The sequence below is a fragment of the Mesoplodon bidens genome, assembly GCF_964165515.1.
Source record: "Mesoplodon bidens genome assembly, chromosome: 5".
Classification (NCBI taxonomy): domain Eukaryota; kingdom Metazoa; phylum Chordata; class Mammalia; order Artiodactyla; family Ziphiidae; genus Mesoplodon; species Mesoplodon bidens.
The window spans coordinates 54,007,476-54,029,744 of NC_138161.1; the positions used below are offsets into that span (position 1 = coordinate 54,007,476).

At 36.3% G+C, this 22,269-nt stretch overlaps 1 long non-coding RNA gene and 1 pseudogene across 2 annotated transcripts in view; one reads left to right on the forward strand and one right to left on the reverse strand.

Annotated features, from left to right (window-relative positions):
• LOC308618018 overlaps window positions 1–22,269 on the reverse strand; it is a 96,754-nt gene that overhangs the window by 18,197 nt on the left and 56,288 nt on the right. Inside the window, exons 2-4 of the long non-coding RNA XR_014015950.1 lie at window positions 16,361–16,448; window positions 15,461–15,625; window positions 12,912–12,983 (exon numbers count right to left, since the gene is read on the reverse strand). This is a non-coding gene — a long non-coding RNA (uncharacterized lncRNA). The remainder of the gene's footprint in view (window positions 1–12,911; window positions 12,984–15,460; window positions 15,626–16,360; window positions 16,449–22,269) is intronic.
• Window positions 8,184–9,070, forward strand: LOC308618070 (claudin domain-containing protein 1-like; annotated as a pseudogene). The gene has a single exon. The product of its transcript is annotated as a claudin domain-containing protein 1-like (transcript).

The following is a 22,269-nucleotide window of genomic DNA, read 5'->3' on the forward strand; positions in this document are numbered from 1 at the left end:
AAAGCACATGAGTTATGCATGGTTATGCAGTGGTTATGCGTGGTGCATGGTTAGGAGTCAGGCTGTGAGATGAATGAGTCCTACAGTACCAAGCGCTAGAAATATGTGGACTATGGAAGAGAAACAGGTTTGGGATGTGGTATGTGAGAACTTCTCCCAATCATCAGATATGTAAACATTTAAGTAGAAGACTCAGTTCTCCCTCATGCTTATTCAGTGAAAAAATTCTTTTTATGACTGCACATATACCCAATAATACAATATCTATTACTATAAATGCACAATAAATAGCTCTTTTCATTTGATTATATAGAAGTGATTAGAATTCCTAGATTTTTAGAGAACAAACCTGTAGTTGTATCATGGGGTATGTCAGTGCGTAAAGAATCATGTATTTTTCATCCTTTTGTAATAAATTGCACCTTAGCATTACATTTCTCAGTGAGTTATAAAACTGAAACTTTTCTAAACTATAAATAATAAAACAAACATTTCTATCATTGTAGACAATAGCCTGAGTTTTTTTCTATACTCTCTACAGAAAATGGTATAAAATCATTAATGTATGAAGAGGCTATAAAAAGTATACAGCCAAAATTTTAGGGAAAAAAAGTGTCATAGTTGTATGTCAGTTTATTAGAAGTGTTATTATTTTCCTGAATTTTATAATGCCTGTGGCATGTATCAGCTTTAAATTTTTTTAATTTTGTGAATTTTTTCTAGTTTTAAATAAATATTTATATATCCAACTTTGTATTTCTAATTTTGTATTGTTTTCTTCTCAAATACCCCTATTCCCAATTATATACATTTCACACCCTCTAAACCTATGACCAGAAATATCATCATACTTTTTACTGATACTTGAATACAAGCTCCATGAGAGCAGGAATTGTATTTCTTTTGTTCACTGTTCTATATCAAAATCTATATGGAATCTGAAATATAAAAGGTACTCAATCAATATTTATGAAATGAATACAGGTCACTGTTTAAACTCTGTGCTTCCAAGCTGAAGTAGCCTAATGTTTTATTTGTTCTTATTCAGTAGACTTGCTCTACCCAATTTACTGTATTAAATTTGTCCCACAAATATCATGATGTTTTCATAAAAAAATGTAAAAAAAATTCCTTGCAAAATTCTAGTATTTTAAAAAGAATTTACTTTCTGCGGTAGTGATGGATTCAGTTTAGAAAATATGTAAACACAAGACACCAGGAAAGTACAAGGTGAGGGAAAAAGATAGAAGAGTTTTTCTTAAAAGACAAAACAGGACAGATTATTACAAGAGGCATGAGAAAGGTGAGAAAGAACAAGAGTTGAATACGGAAAGATGGCTGAACTCAATTTTCCTTTTCACTTTAAGAGAAACTCAAAAAGAATATTAAAAAATCAGCATTGACATTTATCCAAATGACCAATGTATGTTATATTCTACAGATAGATGTTTGAAAACTATCACCTTTAGCTTTAAATAATATTTGCTGAGTGACAAAAATACCCTGAGGGATAAATAGTTAAAATGATAGGCTAGCTCATTTTATGCAGAGGTGAAAAGAAGCATGAACCACATGTTGCAAAATTGAAATGCTAAAGGAAGCTGTGATGTGTGGGAACTGGGCCAAAACTGAGCTCAATAGACCAGACTCAACAAACCATGGAGATTTAAAATTTGGAGGCTCTGATATTATTAAAATATTATGATTTAAGAGAGCTTTAAGCTTTAGAATAGTAGCTCCCATTTGTCCAACTCTAATTTGAGATTATGCTCTTGAATATGCTTTTTTTTGTAACAGTGATGATATTAGATGCAAGCTCATACAAATAACAAAACTGATTATTTCATATTTTAAAAACCAACTTTTTAAATTGCTAGAGTACATTGGTTCATTCCCTTCTCCTACCCGAGGCTTCTTGAAGTTACTCTGCACTTCAGTGTATCACTCTCTTAGTGCCAAAGAAGTGTCCATATTGCTTTATCAGATATGACAAAATTAGTAAAGTTGTATTTGATTGATGGAATTTTAGGAAATTCTTGAGTGACCTACTGTCCATCTCCAGTCAGTAGCATCGCTAAGAAGGTTCTATTCAGAACTGGTACTAGGGGAAATTGGTGAGTTTATATTTAGTACCTACTATAATCCAGGAACAACTTATTAGAGTTGTGTCCTCATGATGCTCTTGGGTTACCATAGAACCATTCTCTATGTATTTGGAATTCATTTCCTCTTTTCAAATTTATCTGACTTATGTTCATTACTTAAATGCCATACTGCCCGGAGAACTATCAAACAAGTTTCCTCTGTGAGTTAACTTTTTACTGTAACAGCAGCACTTATTACTTAAACTATAAGAGTGAATAATTATGGTTATTTCAGGCATTGTGTCACAGCCATAATATTATTTACGAGTAGGAAGGCTAGGTCCTTTTGATGCTCCCTAAATCATACCAGGTAATTGTGATGTCAAATTGGTTGTGAAGGTGACTCTCCTTTTATTACCAATAGAAGTCATATCACTTTGAGGTATGTGTTTGTTTTATCTCAGGACAAAGAAAAATTTTCCACTTAAATGGGAGACAAAAGTTTAACGACAACTTCATACAATTATTTAATTTTAAGTCATGTCAACAACTGTGAAGATATATTGAGCATCAGTTGAGTGTCATCCATTATTCTAGGCACTGAAGATACAAAGAGGTAGACATAGCCCTTACCCTTAGATATTTTTTTAGTGAGTGTGTGTGTGTGTGTGTGTGTGTGTGTGTTCTGGCATGAGATGGAGTTGAGTAGCAACCAGGGCTGGGGGAGAAACAAATAAATAGATGATTATGTTGCAGGGCTATAAGCTCTATGGTGGCAAACCTGATGTGTCTCTTAGTACAGAAAAAAGGCATTATCTCATCCAGGCCAGGAGGCATGGTCTGAGTTGAGTCTTCAAGGAAAAGTAACAGTTAGCCAAACAAGGAAAAAGAGCATTCAGGGCAGAGGGAACAGTATAGACAAAGACATGGAAGACAAAAAGCTGTCACCATTGGGAATGAGCAAATAGGTCAGTGTGGTAAAGATTATCTTGAGCTGGGATTTAAACCCACACTCTATTTTCTACACTATGTGATGCTATACACTCCTGATAGGCTACAGCCTTGGAGTACGCAGATCTACTTAGAAAATGTACCCTTGACACCGAAGCTAATGATTATCAATATAAAACTGATGAAACTATTGCATTGAATTAATGGCTCACTATTTAGAACCCTGAATCCCTCAAAAGGATGCTAATATAAAATGTAATGAATGTAATATAAGGTAAAAGTCACATGAATTTATTTATCTATTTATTTACTTAATAAATATTTATTAAGTGCCAATTATATGTTACAAAATTGTGCTGGTGGAGAGATGCAATGATAAACAAGCTATGCCCTGTGCATCCAAACACTTGACAATATCATAACAAAAATGGTCTGCCTCGAGTCTGAGATACAGGAGACAAACAGCAAAAATTGCTCAGTATAATCCTGGCCTTATTTAATAGAAATGGGCTGTTTTGGCTGTTATCACAGGTATCCTGGTCTGTTTAGCAGTTTTATCCCTCTGGTAAAGGTGGGCATATATCAGTCTTGATAATACTATTTCGTAAAATCATCTAGTATATTTATCTTGACTCTTTGTTCGTTAAAAAAAATCTTTCTGACAGTAATTTCACTATTCCATCTGGGAATAAAATGTTTTGACAAAATACAGGTGTATTCTGAACCTCATGGCTGTTCTAATCCCCATTTTCACTTAATAACATTACTTTATGTCTGATCAAGCAGTAACTTGTGATTTAATGCTTACAACTATTCTCTGAGGCCTCATCACTGTGGTAGGAACTAACACAGACCAATCTGTATTGCAGACTAATACAGAGGATCAAAAATTGAGTATGAGAGAGTCAGCAAAAAGGGTAGTTAGCCTTTGTTGCTTATCCAATCAGCCACTATCTTTATCTTATATTAATTGTACTAGGCTGTTTATTATAGATATTCAAACATAGAAAATAGACAGAATCCACAATAAAGCCTTATGTATCCATAGTCCATCAACAATAAATATATTAGTATGTATCTCTAAAGAATGTCTCTTTAAAAAAATAAAAACCTAAAAACCATTATTACCTAAATACTTACAATAGCTCCTTAACATCCTTGAATATCTGCTTAAATGTTCAAAGTTCCAATTGTCTCATATAAGTTATTTTTATTAACACTTGTTTGAATCAGGATCAAACTAAGGACCACACATTGCAAATGGTTGATATGTTGTTTAAATCTTCTTTAATCTATAAGGATCCCCTTCAATTTTATTTTTCTCACTTGCAATTTAAATGTTGGAAAAAGGAACATAGGTGCTGATTGCATCCCTGTAGCGTCACTTGACATGTTCATTAGTCATATCATTAAATTTGCATTTGGATCTAAAGATGTCTTCTAAATTAAGTTTCTCCTACATTTTATTTTTTGAAAAGATTATTCCATAGCTGTATGTTCTATCAAGAGGGACAACATCTAGTCATCTTTATTTTTGTGATGTTAACAGCTATAGATGCTTAGTGTCTAGATCTAAATTACTTTTCAAAGAATCAACTTATCTTTGTAACTATGTTTGAAGGAAATATTGTGTTCTTCATATTCCTGTCAACTGAATATAGGAAAAGAAAAATGGATGCATATGGTATTTCTTCTTCTAGAAAGAAAGAGAGCGAGAGAGAGATCATCAATGTAAAAAAAAAATAGCTACTCTTAGGAATCTTATAATTGACTGGTAATATCATGCAAGTTATTTCATTGTTGCTATAGAAATCCTAATGAATAAAAGCCATTATTTTAAAACAAATGCTATAGTAGATATTTTAAAGTCTCATGAGATCTCAGCACTACGAAGATTATTTTTGTAGCTTGGAAATTGTTTCTATTTATATCTGCTTACTGTAAGGTTGAAGAAAGTGAAGCATACAAGGCACCATGTCTCACAGATCCATAATTAAAGTCACATAGGAAATCAACTGTAGAAATGAGAATGTAGCTAACACATATTTTGGAACTATTTTACACAAAATGTTAAAATATTCCCTAAACTAATAAAAGAAGCACAGGTAGTGATGATACAGTGAAAAGAGAATTCAATTTAGGGCAAATGATTTTTTAAAAAAGCTTCAAAGGATAGGTAATGTTTGAAATAGACCTTGAAAAGTAACTTATATGTTGAGAGGGAGGTTGGAAGGCATTCAAAATGGAAAGCAATGAAATGGAAATGGATAGTAGCCTGGTTTGGATGGAGAGTGGTGGACTAAAGATGGGTAAAAAATCTGTAAATGTGGATGGAGACCATATATTAGTGGCTAAGTATACTGGGTTTGGAACTAGATATCTAGAGTACAAATTTTAGCTCAGCTTCTAAGTAGTAGTGTGACTGTGTTAGTCTGGGTCTTCTGAGAAGCACATACCAAGACAGATTTAGCCATACAAGAGCTGATTGAAGTAAATGCCTATGAGGGAAAATGGGAGATAGCCAGAGAAGATCAAGAAAGTTGTCAGACTATGATTTAGGTCTGCCACCTGTTAAAGAGAAAGAGAAGGAAGGAAGGACTGCAGTGTAGCTCAGGAAATTTCGACAAAATTGGTAGGGAGTCTTTGAGCCAAAGTTGTTTGTCAGAAGAGTCCTGTATCTCCCAGTCACTGACTAGGAGTAGCCCTTAGGAACTGTGACTTTGATGCACAGTGGTGATGGATTTCAGAGCCCAGCAGCTGGAGCCATGGTCTGTTACGCTCCCTACCCTGAAGGATACATTTTTGTGTCTTGAGTAGCTAACTTTCTGAGTTACAGCTCCACCATTTAACAAGGGGAAATATAAATATTTATTTCATAGATTTGTTGACAATTAAATGAGCAGGTATCTATAAAGTAGAAAAAAATTATAGTTTAGAAGTTGTTTTGGTTTCAGATATGATGTTGGTGGCTTTGATGATTATGGCAAATAAATGTAAGGGTAAGAATTTTTCTTCAATTGGGTTACAAATCAAAAATGTATAAAGTCTTCTTGGCAAAAATGTGATATTTTCAAACTGTACTATAGGAATGAAAAAGCATTTATTGAGAGAGAAGTGTCAGAAGAACAGTAGGGAAAGGCACCATCATCTCATGGGATTTAGAGATAAAGCAGTGGGAAGGAGAGGCTATTAGTGTATACCAATCTTGTAAACAAGACATTGAATGAGGGTACCCTATTGGAAAACTGTCATATTAAATAAGGCAATATATAAGGAGGTAACAAAATCCTGAACTCAAATGTTGGCTATAATCATGGAAAGAAAGGACAATATAAATGAAACACTTAGGAGAATTCATCTATGGACAGGATATCTAAGTAGATGTGTAACGTTAGAGGAAAGAAGAAGCAAACTTTGTCACCAAGATTTCAAGTTTGTATCTTGGGAATGTTGATTGGGGGTAAAAAAAAAAAAAAAAAGGTTTAAAAAAATTAAAAAGTTTGGGCTTCCCTGGTGGCGCAGTGGTTGAGAGTCCGCCTGCCCGGACACAGGTTTGTGCCTGATCTGGGAAGATCCCACATGCCGCGGAGCAGCTAGGCCCGTGAGCCATGGCCGCTGAGCCTGCGCGTCCAGAGCCTGTGCTCCGCAACGGGAGAGGCCACAGCAGTGAGAGGCCCGCATAACGCAAAAATAAATAAATAAATAAATAAATTAATTAATTAAAAAGTTTAAGTTTAGATATTGTCAATTGATTTAAATTTTAGATTTTTGAAATTGTGGTGTTAGCCAGTTATTCCTATCTAAAAATGAAGGTTAGGGCCTCCCTGGTGGCGCAGTGGTTGAGAGTCCGCCTGCCGATGCAGGGGATACGGGTTCGTGCCCCGGTCTGGGAGGATCCCATATGCCGCGGAGCGGCTGGGCCCGTGAGCCATGGCCGCTGGGCCTGCGCATCCGGAGCCTGTGCTCCGCAACGGGAGAGGCCACAAGAGTGAGAGGCCCGCATACCGCAAAAAAAAAAAAAAAAAAAGAAAAAAAAAAAAAGAAATAAATAAAAATAAAAATGAAGGTTAGCATCCTAGGAATAAGTTAGATCATCAGTAAATAGACTTGGGACTCAATAGAATAGAAATGATCTTGTGATTAAGAAAACACATATGGTCACCAAGAAAATAAATGTAGAGAATAGTGAAGCGAAACAAAGTCAGGACTTTCATTTAATTCCTGAATTTGGCTAGCAGGTAAAGCCAGGGCTTTGAAAGTTAGTAAAAGTGAGTGGAAAAGGAAAGTAAGAGGGAAGAAATAGTGAATTCAGAAATTTAGGAGGTCAATTTTGTTTCTTTTTATGGCTGAGTAATGTTCCATTGTATATATGTGCCATATCTTCTTTATCCATTCATCTGTTGATGGACATTTAGGTTGCTTCCATGTCCTGGAATAGTAAATAGTGCTGCAATGAACATTGTGGTACATGTCTCTTTTTGAATTATGGTTTTCTCAGGGTATATGCCCAGTAGTGGGATTGCTGGATCATATGGTAGTTCTATTTGTAGTTTTTTAAGGAACCTCCATACTGTTCTCCATAGTGGCTGGGTCAATTACATTCCCACCAACAGTGCAAGAGGGTTCCCTTTTCTCCACACCCTCCAGCCTTTAAATACTATATGCTAACACATATATATGGAATCTGAAAAAAAAAAAAAAGGTTCTGATGAACCTAGGGGCAGGACAGGAATAAGGACACAAACGTAGAGAATGGACTTGAGGGCATGGGGAGGGGGAAGGGTAAGCTGGGATGAAGTGAGAGAGTGGCATGGACATATATACACTACCAAATGTAAAATAGATAGCTAGTGGGAAGCAGCTGCATAGCACAGGGAGATCAGCTCGGTGCTTTGTGACCACCTAGAGGGGTGGGATAGGGAGAGTGGGAGGGAGATGCAAGAGGGAAGAGATATGGGAACATATGTATATGTATAACTGAGTTTCTTTGTTATACAGCAGAAACTAACACAACATTGTAAAACAATTTTACATCAATGAAGATGTTTTAAAAAAATAGAATAGAATAGAATAGAATAAAATAAAGAAATTTAGGAGGCAGTCCTGGGCCAGGCCGGGCCGGGATGAGGGCCAAGGCAGAGGTGCTGGAGTGCAGGGGGCGGGCTCTGCAGGGAAGTGTGCCAGAGGGGGCACGGGGAGAGCAGGGTGCTGCGGTTTGAGCTTGAGGGTGAAGCTGGTGAAGCAGGAGGATGGGCCAGCAGTCTGAATGCCAGAATGGATAACCGTTTTGCTACAGCATTTGTAATTGCTTGTGTGCTTAGCCTCACTTCTACCATCTACATGGCAGCCGCAATTGGCACAGACTTCTGGTATGAGTATCGAAGTCCAGTTCAAGAAAATTCCAGTGATTGAACAAAAGCATCTGAAATGACTTTGCTAGTGATGAGGCAGATGAAAAGACTTATAATGATGCACTTTTCCAATATAATGGCACAGTGGGATTGTGGAGACGGTGTATCACTATACCCCAAAACACATACAAGTACAGCCCACCTGAAAGGACAGAGTCATTTGATATGGTCACAAAATGAATGAGTTTCATGCTAAATGAGCAGTTCATGGAGAAATTTGTTGATCCTGGAAACTAGAACGGTGGGATTGATTTCTTCAGACCTATCTTTGGCGTTGCCAGTTCCTTTCACCTTTTGTTAGTCTAGGTTTGATGTGCTCTGAGGCTTTGACTGGACTTTGTGCTTGTATCTGCCGAAGCTTGTACCCCCACCATTGCCACAGGCATTCTCCATCTCCTTGTGGGTCTGTGTACCCTGGGCTCAGTGAGTTTCTACGTCCCTGGAACTGAACTACTCCACCAGAAATTAGAGCTGCCTGAGAATGTGTCTGGCGAATTCGGATGGTCCTTTTGCCTGGCTTGCGTTTCAGCTCCCTTACAGTTCATGGCTTCTGCTCTCTTCGTCTGGGCCCCTCATACCAACCAGAAAGAGTACACCTTAATGAAGGCATATCATGTGGCATGAGTGGGAATCTGCTTGCTTTACAATTGTCACTTTTATGATTTTTTTTACATTAATATTTTCCCTTATCTCCCCCCCCAATTGTTTTTAACTTTGTGTGGGGTGTGTGTGTGTGTGTGTGTGTGTGTGTGTGTGTACCATTTCATCCTGAAAATTCATTTTATTTATTCACACAGATGGTTTCTTAATACTGCTAAAATTTATATGGAACCTGAGTGAGTCCATTTTTCAGACAAACTAATATAGGTTCAGAGTCCAGACAGAAAAAAATGGGTAGACTCTTGGCACAAATTTGTCAAAGAAAATTGGTAGTAAGGGGTTGACCCAAAGCAAGTTCTGCTGACGTCTGTTGGACTTCTCAGTACAGTAACTGTACGTGTTTAACTGGAAACTCTAGTTTCTTTGGGAAACCTCTTATCATCGTCAAAACTTCTATTCACTTTGCTGTTATAGATAGCCCGTCAGCCAGAGGTATTAGTGGTATTTTCAAGGACTTAGGCTATCTAAAACTAAGGAAATTACCTAAGATCTTTTTCCCTAAATATTGGCATATAGCTTCATCTGAAGCTATATGCTTCAGATGAAATATCACAGTTGTTTACCTATACTGTGTCTGTTTACAAGAAAGGAAGTGTTTACATGGAATTTTAACTTTGTAACTGCAAGAATTCCAGTTCAGCTAGACAAGAGGATTAACCTTATTTTACTTTTTTTTTTTTTAACTCTCCTTAATATGTCAATAGGATTTTCAGTATCACCAAACCATTTTGGACTTTTGTTCCTTCCCTCCTCATACACCAGGCTTATTAAAACAGTGCTTTCTTTTTAACACTACATTGGGGTCCCAGAGTAAAATTCTCCAACTGCCATCTATTTATTTCAGCTAAGTACCATAAAGAAGGTTCCACCATAATGACCCCCTGGAGCTATGAAAACTACCACAAGACCTAAAGCTTTGGCTGGTCATTAACTTCCAACTATGGTCTTTATTTCTTGTGATGAAATGATGTGCCTTTCCTTGCCTAATCCCTTCCTGGTGTGTATCAACATTATTTAATGTCTTCTAACTCAGTCATTATTTTATACATATGTCTATAAACACTGAACTTTAAAAATCTTATTTATTTATTCCATTACTTCAGTACTTGACAGATTTTTTTTAAATGTAACAGTAATTTCTTACAAAATCCTAAATCTTTCTTAAAAAATAAAAAATGAGGGAAAAAAAAAAGAAATTTAGGAGGCATATGATGAACACTGGCCAGAAAAATATTTCAAGAAAAACTTCAACCTTGGAAATCAGAATAGAACAAAATAAGTCAACTTTATGGAAGATAAGGCACCAAGGGTAAATTCATTTTCTAAGATTGCTAAAAGAAAATGGAAAGAAAGTGATAAAACAGTTAAGAAGTTTGGGGGCAGCAATAATCAGAGAAGTGTGTTTGTATTTTTGTTTATTTTTCTCAGGGGGTTGTTTGTTGCTTATCCCAAGTATATCTTTAGGCAGAGGGAAAGAAAGTAGTTGGAAATGAAAAATTAAAGAAATATATGTAGATAGATAAATAATTCTAAAGGACATATTTGATAAATCAAAGCCCTAGAGAAGACAGAACAATGAGTAGGATTAGAGCACAAGCAGAAGGATCAGCCTTGGTTAAAAAAGATTATTTCTTTCTCAGAGATTGTAAAATGGAAAAGAGGGAGAAGCTATAGAGTGGTTTTAGAGATGAAAAAGATGGATGATGAGTATGGGGAGCCTTGTGGGGAGGCTTAAATTTCTCAGTAAAATGGAGGAGTAATATCATCAGGCCTTTCCTAATCAGTAACCTAGTTTCCTTAACTTGGTAAATTCCACTGCCAGCTATAATGTATTGACCACATTTATGCTGCTGGTGCTCTTTAAAATGCCTGGAAACTTTTCTCCTCATTCCTGACAGTATTAATGAAATGATTCCATTAAGGCATAAACTAGGCTAATAGTCTATTGAATTAATTTATTTAGATTGAGTCTGATTACTTAGGTATCAAGATAATCACCCTGGAAGCATTTGAATAAAATAACCCAATTAATTTAATAAATTCTTAATTTACTCTTGCATTCCAAATGTAATTAAAAAAATCAGTTTAACCCATTAATATGGACTTAGCAACTTGGTCTGTCAAATGAAGATAAAGCAACAAACAAAAATGTCACTCATAAGAAGTTTCTCCAGAAACATCATCAAGTCATTAATGTTCACAAATTTTCAAAAAAGGATGCATAATGATAGCATTATTATTTTACATTTGAAGTAATTTTTACTCCCAAGTGAAATTCTGATTTCTTAACAAATTATAAGCAGCTAATTTTGATTCTACCTATGCATTAGTGAATACTACTATGAATTAAATCACTTTCTTTCCCCAAGAGCTATATATATTAAGAACTGCTATCAATAATCTGGTACAAGGATCTTGGCCCTCCTAGTATATTCTCCCAGGAAAATTCAATAGCAGCTGTGTGGTAGAGACAAAATAAGATGAAAATACTTATATAGACTTTGGTATAACTGTGACCTTTTCAAACCAGAATCACCCAGGCCAGTCTTCATTAGAGCTGAGACCCAACCAAAATAAAGTTCAAGTAACAGAAAGAACACATCCTCTTGACAAGATTGCCTTCAGTATGTTGTAGTCATAATTTGCAAAATGATATGGCAAGCTTTCCTGAACCAAAGAATCATAGGACTACTGATCCCCTGTGATGAAAAATATCACTACTTCAGAAACTGGAAGCTTTCATGAACTGCATTTTGAAAAGCCATATGTATCCCCAAAGCCACAAAGTGTCATTGCTTTCTGGTACTTTAGTAACAAACACTTAAACCTGAAAAATATGGGGAATGGAACACTGGCATTTCTTTTATCTGAGGACTTGATGAGAAAAATGATGCCTGGTAATCCATGAACGGTAACTGATACACAAGGAGTCAGATCTAGAAGCCAGGGGGAAAAGTAGGTGCACATACCTGAGGTCAATGTTGGTGATTTAGTTAGTAAATTAATTCAAAAAAATTAGCCTAAATTGTGTCTTCCTTTTAGGCTAATAATCTTGGCATCATTGCTGTCTTTGGCAGCTGTCATTAACAATCCTGCAAATATATCTCTGCCTCTATTCTCAGAAAAACTCCTCTTCATTCTTGTGGGAGATGTCTTACAAAGCCCAAACAAGTAGCCATCTAATTAGAATGGGTATCAGAGTCACAAGTATGTTGGATTCTGAATCATCCCTCTGCTATGCTCTAAATCTTGTTGGCAGAGAAGGAAAGAGAGAGCTGTTTCTTCCAATTCATCTCCCTTCTTTATAGCACTCTCACAATTCCCCCAACAAAATGAAAATGAGTCAACTGCATAACCCCATGGCAACAATGTCCAGTCAAAGAGAAAAGTGAATCTTCATAGAGGACATTAGGAGCAGCCTGGCATACGTGCTCACTTGTTTGCTACTAATTGATGGTGTCATAGGAACTCTCAACCTCTGCCTAGGCCCTTCTTTTATGGAGCTAAGAACCTGAAGATTCAGGAGCATCAAAAAATCAGAAGTGAAAACAAAATCTCCTGCATTTGTGATATATGATCCTTCTTCTTAAAATGAAACTAATTCTGCAATAGTTCACGATTTATTTTAAAACAGATGCATATGGCATGCTTAAAGGATAGATATTTGCAGTACATCTGTACTGGATTTTACATACACACACACACACACACACACACTACTGAAAGTCTCAGCTTAGCCAACCCTCTATCATGAAGTTTATTTGATCACTTCTGATTTAGTAACTAGGAACCAGTTGGTACTCACATGGAATATTTCTTTATGGTCCTCTGGGGAAAATGGATTTATGAAGTTGTTTTCAAATTATATTCATCCTTGCTAGTATTTTGAAAAAGAAAAAGGAGAAAAAAACACACTGGGTTATATATATTCTCATATTCTTGTCCAAACAGTTTGTTGCAAGGAGACTACAAGACCACCTTGGGTTATTTTAAACTTCTTTCATTTGTAGCTATGTTTTTGGCCTTCATATGTGTTTATTAAGTGTAATATCATCTGCTTTGTCCGGCTCCTCAAAGCAGCAGCCAGACCATAACAAAGTGAGTGTTGAGAAATACTGTTAACAAGATCAAGATATATACACAAATATTTGCTGCTATCAGCCTTCCTTCACCACAGGAAATTATTTAGGAAAAAGGAGCAGAGTGCCTTGTTCAAAGTAAATCCATGGCCACAAATGCCATCATTATTACTACTTTGCACTCTAATGTCTCTGCCTTGTTTTTTCCATCTTTTCATTCTCCTATAGTGATTTCTTTTGTTCTAACTTTATCTCAAACCCATAGAACCCTGACACCAACTCTCTCTCATGGATGCCTGCTTTTTGGGTCGGTCTTTGTTCCTTCTCACATCTTCTCCTCAATTATATTTTTCCCTACTTTCTTCAGACATAATACTATTTTTTCATTATCTTCATCTTCCTTCTCATCCTGCCCTTGCAACCTACAGAGGTAATTCTTTATATATTTTTTCCTGTAGGGGAGAAATTCAAATGATCTGTATCTAGCTAGAGGGAAAGGAGAGGAGAGAGAGAGAAGAATAGTTCTTCTGAAGTATTTAGTGTCCAACACATGAGACCTGAGCAAACAATATTTGGATCTTCCACTCAGAGATGGAAGCCCAGCCTTTACGTTTGGAAGCTCCCTGGTGTGCACATACCTTCTCCCAGGTGGTCAATTCTAGGTGCTACTGTGAAGGTATTTTGCCTATCAAATTACAATCCCCAGTCAACTGACTTTAAGACAGATTATCAGGTGGGCCTGACCTAATCACATGCACCCTTAGATCTGTGTCTAGAGACATAGGAAATCAGAGACTCAAAGTCAGACATGCTCCTGTTGGTCTGGAAAAAAGGAAACACTAGTAAAGAACTGTGCGTGACCTCTAGGAGCCAAGAGGGATCCCTGGCAACATTATTTAAAAATGGGGACATTCCTACAACTACAAGGAACTGAATTCTGCCAACAAGCTTAATGAGCTTGAAAGAGGGCATGGAGCCTCAGACGAGAATGACAGTGTGACCAACACTTGGTGGCAGCCTTGATTATAACCATGTGAAACCCTGAGCAGAGGACCTTAGCTACACCGTGCCCAGATTTTTGATGTAAAGGAACTGTAAGATAATAAATTTGCTTTTCTTTAAGCCACTAAGTTTACAGTAATTTTTACACAGCAATAGAAAATTAATACACAAATAAATTATTTATAAATAAATTGCAAAAAAGCAAGTTTGTCATATATTTGCTGTTGCATGGCTGGGTTCTAATATGCTAAAATTATTTTTAACCAAGAAAAGTTCATGATTCCAAAATAAAAGGGAAAATGTCTCAAAAGCCTTGTTTAATTGCTTACTAATATTTATATCTATAGATACAGCTAATAAAGATGCTGAAATAAATTATTACCGGTATCTTAAATAAAAAATCCAGAATACAGGAAATTATAAGCAACAAACCACTATTATAACATCACAAGTATTCATTGATTTTAAGTTTTGGATACTGAACAAAGGCCTTAGAATCACTTATGTTTTAAAATAACTATTTCTAAGTTCTTTAATGAAGTGCTTCAAAATACTGTAGAAAGGAGAAACTTTGGACTCACCAGAACTCCCTCCCCCTTCTCTTTTCATCCTTAGTGAGGGAGATACATGTCCACGGCGTTGATGACAAGGGACAGAATAACAACATTTGGGGCAGATTCCATTCCTTGAAAGTTTTTTCCAGTGTAGAATCTGTTGTTAACTCTTGCCTCTCCATTGTATGATACATACAATGCCTAATTCCCAATTCCCCCCCTTTTTTCTTCCTAGTAGAAGCCCTTTTAATCCAGAGATTCACAATATATCTAGTCCTCAAGGAGGATTTTGATTTGTTTGTGCCAGTTAGATCATGGCCTTCCTTAGTCTAGAGGTAGACATGTGAATTAAGTTTTCCCAATCAGATTGAAGAAAAGGAATATTTTCTAGGTTTAAGGGAGAAAGCTCCCCTTTCCTCTCCTGCTGGCAGTTAATAAGAATTAATGTTGCTCAGGATGTCACTGGCAGCCATCTTGAAACCATAAGGACAACCAGCCCTAGGAGGTAGCTGAGTACAACAGAGGAGAAAGAAGAAAAGGAGCTGGATCCTCGATTATATTAGGCTTCTCATTACAACACATGGAGCTCATTCTACCTCTGTACTTCCAGTTATATTAGATAATACATTTCTTTGTTGGTTAAACCCCTTGGAGTTGGGGGTTTTCTGTTATCTGCAGCTCAAATATCCTAACAGATAATGTGAGAGATCAATACTCACTGTCAGTATGCTGTTTAAACTTCAGCTGAGCTTAATTCTCAAATGTAAAGCATTTCAAAGGCCTATAAAATTTCATCTCTAGTTTCCCAGGCAACTATCACATGTCACTCATGGATGTTCCGAAGCACACAGGTAATATTCCATCTCATCACCTCAATTTTAAACCTGGAGAAAGACAAATGAAATGGGTGCCAATAAATCCTCAAGGCTGCAGAGATAAAAGAAAAGAATGAAAATCCAGGAGGCAAAGGAAAGTAAACAATCTACTCTGCTATCTAATCTCCCCTTTTCCACTCTTTGTTTTCATTTCTCTTTTTTAATGCTGCCATGAGAGATTCAAAATCAGATATAAATTTTCCTGGAGGCTAAGTCCTTCTTTCTGCATTAGTTTTCTGGACTCACTTGACCCTTGCATATAAGTAACACCACCTCCTGCAGAGAAAAGATTCAAGAATTCCAAATTCATAAAGATTCAACAATTCCAAATTCATAATCTAAGACCTTTTGTTCTCTTCTCTCCCACATCATAAGAATAAAAATCAATCTTAGACCTAAATAGGTATAATAGACTTTAACGTAAATCATTTAAATACTAATATTCTTTCTCTCTAAATGATTCTTTGATAAGGCTGAATTATATGCAAAATGATGGAAATAAAATTGAAAAATTATTTTTTGTCAAATTTTATAATGTTTTTTCCCATCATAGGCAATAAGTTGGAGATAATTTCAAGCCAGGGTAGGCAGCTTTGTTCATAGTTGCTTTGGAGAGTAACCAAATGAGACTTTCATTCAGGCCACAGAAGACATCTGAGACACAAAACATTCAGAAAAGCTGAGGACTTCTATGTACCCAAGAACTACTCAGCCAGAAACCCAGAAAGCGAGATCATCCCTCACCTGAACTGCTCATTGGCTCCATACTGGCTTCTTGGATTCCACTTCTTTCCTGCTATCACCTACTGTCCACACAGTAGCCAGCATGATCCTGTTAATTATGAAATAGAACATCATCTCTGCTCAAAACCTCCAACAACTTTTCATCTCACTCAGAACACGATGGCCATCAGACCTCCATATAATCTGACCTTCTACCACCCTGTCTGACTTTATATTCTGTGCTACTTTCCTTCTCAAAGTCTACCCCATCCACCTTGGCCTCCTTGATGTTAAAAATGCCAAGCATGCTTCCACTCAGTGCCTCTGGACTTACACATCCTCTGCCTATGAAGTTCTTCTCGGAGATATTTCCTTAGCTCACCCACTTTAAGTAGGTTTCTGCTGAAATGTCCCTGTATCTATTCAGATACATTCATTACTCCCTGCCCAACCTATACAAAATAGCACCTTCTATATCACTCTCCATCTCCTCACCCTATTTTCTTAGTTTTTTTTTCATAGCATTTGTCATCCCTGAACATATTACATAATTTATTGTCTATCATCCATGACAACACGAGCTCCATGATATCAGGAACTTCCCTTTGTTCATTGCTTATATCCCAGCACTTAGAACCAGTACCTGGCACTTGGTAGAAGCTAAATAAGTATTTCTTAAATACATGAATAAACTTTTATTTCAACAAAAGTTGCCAAGAATATTCACAACATACCTAGATAGAATACTGTTTTAATGAAAGCCATTTTATCATATAATTCTGTATAATGAGATTATTTCTCATTCTTTTGCTTTTTAAAAAAAGTTATTTCCTTGGAAACAATCTAAATATTCATCAACAGAGGAATGGATAAAGAAGATGTGGTACATATATACAATGGAATATTATTCAGTCATAAAAAAGAATAAAATAATGCCATTTGCAGCAACATGGATGGACCTAGAGATTATCATACTAAGTGAAGTAAGTCAAAGACAAATATCATATGATATCACTTATATGTGGAATCTAATACAAAAAATGATACAAATGAACTTATTTACAAAACAGAAACAGATTCACAGGTCTCGAAAAAAAACTTACAGTTACCAAAGGGGAAATGTGGTGAGGGAGGTGATAAATTAGGAGATTGGGATTAATATATATGCACTACTATATATAAAATAGAGAAACTGCAAGGACCTACCGTATAGCACAGGGAACTATACTCAATATTCTGTAATAATCTATATGGAAAAATAATCTAATAAAGAATATATATATATATATATATATATGATTCACTTTGCTGTACAGCTGAAACTAATACAACATTGTAAATCAACTCTACTCCAATAAAAATTAAAAAGCTATTTCTTTTTAAAAGGGAAATATATATTCATTACAGAGAAATATGTATGTGCATGTGTACATATGTATGGAAAAATGTAAAGGAAGGAAAACAATGTAGCTACAATTCCATCCATCAAAGGACAACCACTGTTACAAACTATATAGGAAGAAGCTATTTTCATTTCCTGGGAAACAATTTAAATTAACATTTCATTCCATGGATTGAAACAATTTCAGTTTTTTTGTTTTTTTTTTGTTTTTTTGTTTTTTGTGTGTGGTACGTGGGCCTTTCACTGCTGTGGCCTCTCCTGTTGCGGAGCACAGTCTCCGGACGCACAGGCTCAGCGGCCATGGCTCACAGGCCCAGCTGCTCCATGGCATGTGGGATCTTCCCAGACCGGGGCACGAACCTGTGTGCCCTGCATCAGCAGGCGGACTCTCAACCACTGTGCCACCAGGGAAGCCCAACAATTTCAGTTTTTGATAAGAAACAGATTGAGCAAAGCACCATCAAAGACTCACTGACTATTCAGCACAATGTTAGGCTTGATTATTCACAAGGAACACACATTTCAGATTGTCCCAACTGGGAGAAGCCTGGTCTCCCCATCCTAGAACAAATACCAACTTTAGCAGTTTTCTAGGAAGTAGACAAAGAAAACAAACAAATCAACAAAACATCAAAAGGCAAAAACCAAGCAATTAAAAATGTCAGTGTTCCTCTAGCATTTCATTCAAATACAGTTATAAGTGGAGCAAAACTATATTTACCCTCCCTAATGCCTCTATATTATTAGCAATTAAAATGTCCCTTTGTAAGAAGCTCAAGGCCCTACATCCTTTCTTTGAATTATTATCCATGAATCAATTACAATTTGATATTTTATATATATATATATTATGTACAAAAATTTTTTAAAATAAAATTTACATTAATCTCTTCTGGCACCGTGGCTGCAGCTTTCAACTTTTACATAATTGACTGTGCTATGACTGCTTGGATGTTCTTCTAAGCTTGTAGCACATATCATTAGCATTTCCATAATGTCAATATTCTAGTTAAATTTTGTCCTTTGAATTCATCTACCTAAATAAGAAAATTCAATTTTGAAATTAATTCATCTCCATTCATGTATCCAGCAAAACAAGTTCAAATTATGTATTTTCAAGTTACCTAAGGTTATAATGTTTTTAGAGGTTTGTTTCATTTGAATTTTCAAAATCATATGGCAGATGTGTTCAAATGACATATTTTTGTTGTTGTTGTTGACATTCCCCATTATACATATATCTTAATACTCCCTCTGGAGTCCTCAATAGGACTGCTTAAAATGTTACTGGGAAAAACAAAAAAAGACATGACATGCTGACATGCAAGTCAGTGGCTTAGGAAAGACTATTCCCATACTGAGGATAGTCAGCTTAAACTGACTCAGCCCAAGTCCAAAAGCTTAAATATTTATAGTGTTCTTTGTCTTTTACCAATTCAGAGATTTTTATTTTCCAAAATTTAATTGCAATCTCCATTTTACTAATAATATCCATTCTTCTTATAGAACAGGAAAACTCAGCAATGCACAGAGGACAGATCGTTTTGATCTAAAACTCATGTCCTAAACTGAAATTTAGCCCCAGTTACTGGGGAAGATATGTCATAAAGCCACTGTCAATAGGATCTGTGCTCTAGAGAGAAGCAGGGGCTTTATTTTACTACTAGGAAATGCACTGTTAAATAAATCTATGCTACGTTTTCTTAAATCACAATCTAAGACCATCGAGCAAATGAGTGAGAAATTTAGGTTAAGGCTTGAGCCTCCTTTAAACATTTATCATGACATTACAGGAATACATTGTTCCTCCAGCTTCCCAAATAGGTGCCACATGGAGAAGCTAATGTCCAAGAGCATCTAAAGTGTAACCATAATGTTGACTCAGAGTATGCATACTCTCATTCATTAAATCTTATGTTTATTGATTGATGCCTACCTTACGTAAAACACTCTTCTAGGGGCAGGGGAACCAAGCAAAGTCCTGTCACTCAAGGAGCTTGTAACCAATCATCTCACAAAATCCGAAGGTTTAACCAATATACATCAGGCTTCTCAGAGTAAAGAGAGAGATGTTTTGGGGGGATTTAATCTCATGATATATCCAGTCTTGTACCATTTAAAAAATTTCCTCAGCATCACCTGGGGGTGCTTATAAAAAGTAGATTCCTTGGCCCGCTTGACACTGAATCAGAATCTATTAGATTACGGCCCAGATATGCACTCCATTGTCAAGAATTAGAAACCAGCAGAAAAGAGAATAAAAGGAATTTCCAAACCTCTCCCTCTCCACTCCTTTGTCAGTCTGAATCCAACCCCTCTGGTGCTTCTCCTCCCTCTAGTTCACAGAGCTGAAAATGTTGTTCAGCTTGATGTAATAATGATAATGATAATCATACAAATTGCATATTCCACTCCCCGTGGTGCTGCACAGAGAATTGATGGCCTTGTGCAGGCAGGGCAGTCATGTATCAAAGCTGCAGGACCTGTGTAGAATTCAGGAAATGCCAGTGCTCTCCTTCGCTTTATGTTCCTTGTAACCTTGCTGTCTCTCTCAGTTGCTGTAGCAGAGAACAGGTAATCCATTAAAAGAGAAACATCATAAACTACCCTTCTGCCCTCCAAAGTACCCTTTTTTCCTCCACCTTCTGATTTCAAAATTGAAGCTGGAAGGAATTTTAAGATAGTGTGGAACGCTTGGGGCTCTCAGAATCCTGGCCCCAGCCTTTTGGTCCTCAGCCTATCCCAACTGAGTCTTTCTTATTAGAGAGATCTCCTCTCCTCTCAAAAGACACTGGACTTTTCCAGAAAGCAGTCACAAATTCCATAGAAATTGGCATTGCGGGCAAGGACGCATTTCTATCAGATTTGTCAAGCAGTCTGGTTCAACTTCCAGTGCCTGACAAGACCTGTGCTCATCTCTGAATGTGCCAGTACTTTTGCACAGTTTCCTCACATGTGGGAGTGTGGAAGTGTGGGAGTATGTATATGTGATCTTTTCTTTATGCTTTTGAAAGAAGAACAATAAAGACCAAAAAGACACAGTAAAAAGGGGGAGGAAAATTTATCATGAAAATTTAATCCACATCCAGTGTTTTTAGCAGTTTGGGAGCAAGTACAAACTCCATTATTTGTGCAGCTATTTCTGTTACCTCCCAGTGACCCTCAGAGCTGGACCCTCCACTGCCCAGGGAGACAGAGTTTTGCAGTTTTTGAAGGCAACGAAGGACCCCTGTCATAAGTTTATTAGGATGTAAAACCCAGCTGTTTTACTGGAAGCATTTCCATTTTTTTATGCATACTGAATCTGCTAATGGACTGTCTCATGTTCTTTGCTCTTTTTAATTCAATATTCTGTCACTTTCATTTTCAAGATGTCTCAAAGAAAACTAAATTATTGTGATGTGCTTGATATGCAAGAATCAAAATGGACTTATATCCTAATGTACCTTCAGTTTAGTATTTGTGGACCAAAGGTTGTTTTTATAGGTAATTTCTTAAAATGTATGAAGTGCCCTACTTCCATTGTCACTCACTTAAGGTCAATGACACCATTTTATATGAACTAAGGAAAATTTCAGTTTATTATGTCAATAAATGTACTAATCAATCTGTTGAGAGAACACTATCTTAGAGTTATTATATGTGGATTCTACACTATATGGAGCTTATATGTAAGGTATACATGGTACTTAAAAATAAACATGGGTACATTTTTCCCCCAATAGAAACTAATCATCACTGCTTTTGAAAGCCACCAAGTGCCTCTCCCAAATAGCAACTCCTTTATTCCACATCGAGGTAGCCCATTCCTTTTTTTTTTTTTTTGATAGCTTTATCACCTATGTCTGTATCCCTAATCAACAGAATTTAATTTTATGTGTTTATTAACTTTTTTATAAGTGAATTTTATAAATTCATTCATTTTGCTGTCTACTTTGTTTACTTAATATAACTTGTGACATTCATCTAGATGATAGAGTTAACTTTATTTTCACTGCTTAATATTATTCCATTGTACAAATATCACACTTTTTTATTTATTCAATTTTTAGTCAGTGGACATTTGAAGTGCCTCCAGTTTTTTTTTTTGTTTTACTTTTCACTACTAAAAATAAATTAGTTCTGGGACTTCCCTGGTGGTCTAGTGGCTAAGACTCCACACTCCCAGTGCAGGAGGCCTGGGTTCAATCCCTGGTCAGGGAACTAGCACACCACAACTAAAAGATCCTGTGTGCTGCATCTAAGACCCAGCAGAGCCGAATAAATAAATTAAATAAATAAGTATTAAAAAAATAAATTAGTTATTTTCATCAGGTATTGTTAAATGTAAACAAAATCTAGGTTTTAACTTTCTGTTAAATCCACAAAGAAGTAACTACACTGTGCAAGGTTCGTTGTTTGATTCTACTTAGGAAGTAGGCCACAATGTCTCTTTAGCTTTGTTTATTGTTTTCTCCCCTGTTTCTGCAGTTTGAACCTCTCTTCTCATTCCCCACCATTGTACCCACTTTCCACAGAATTTCCAATA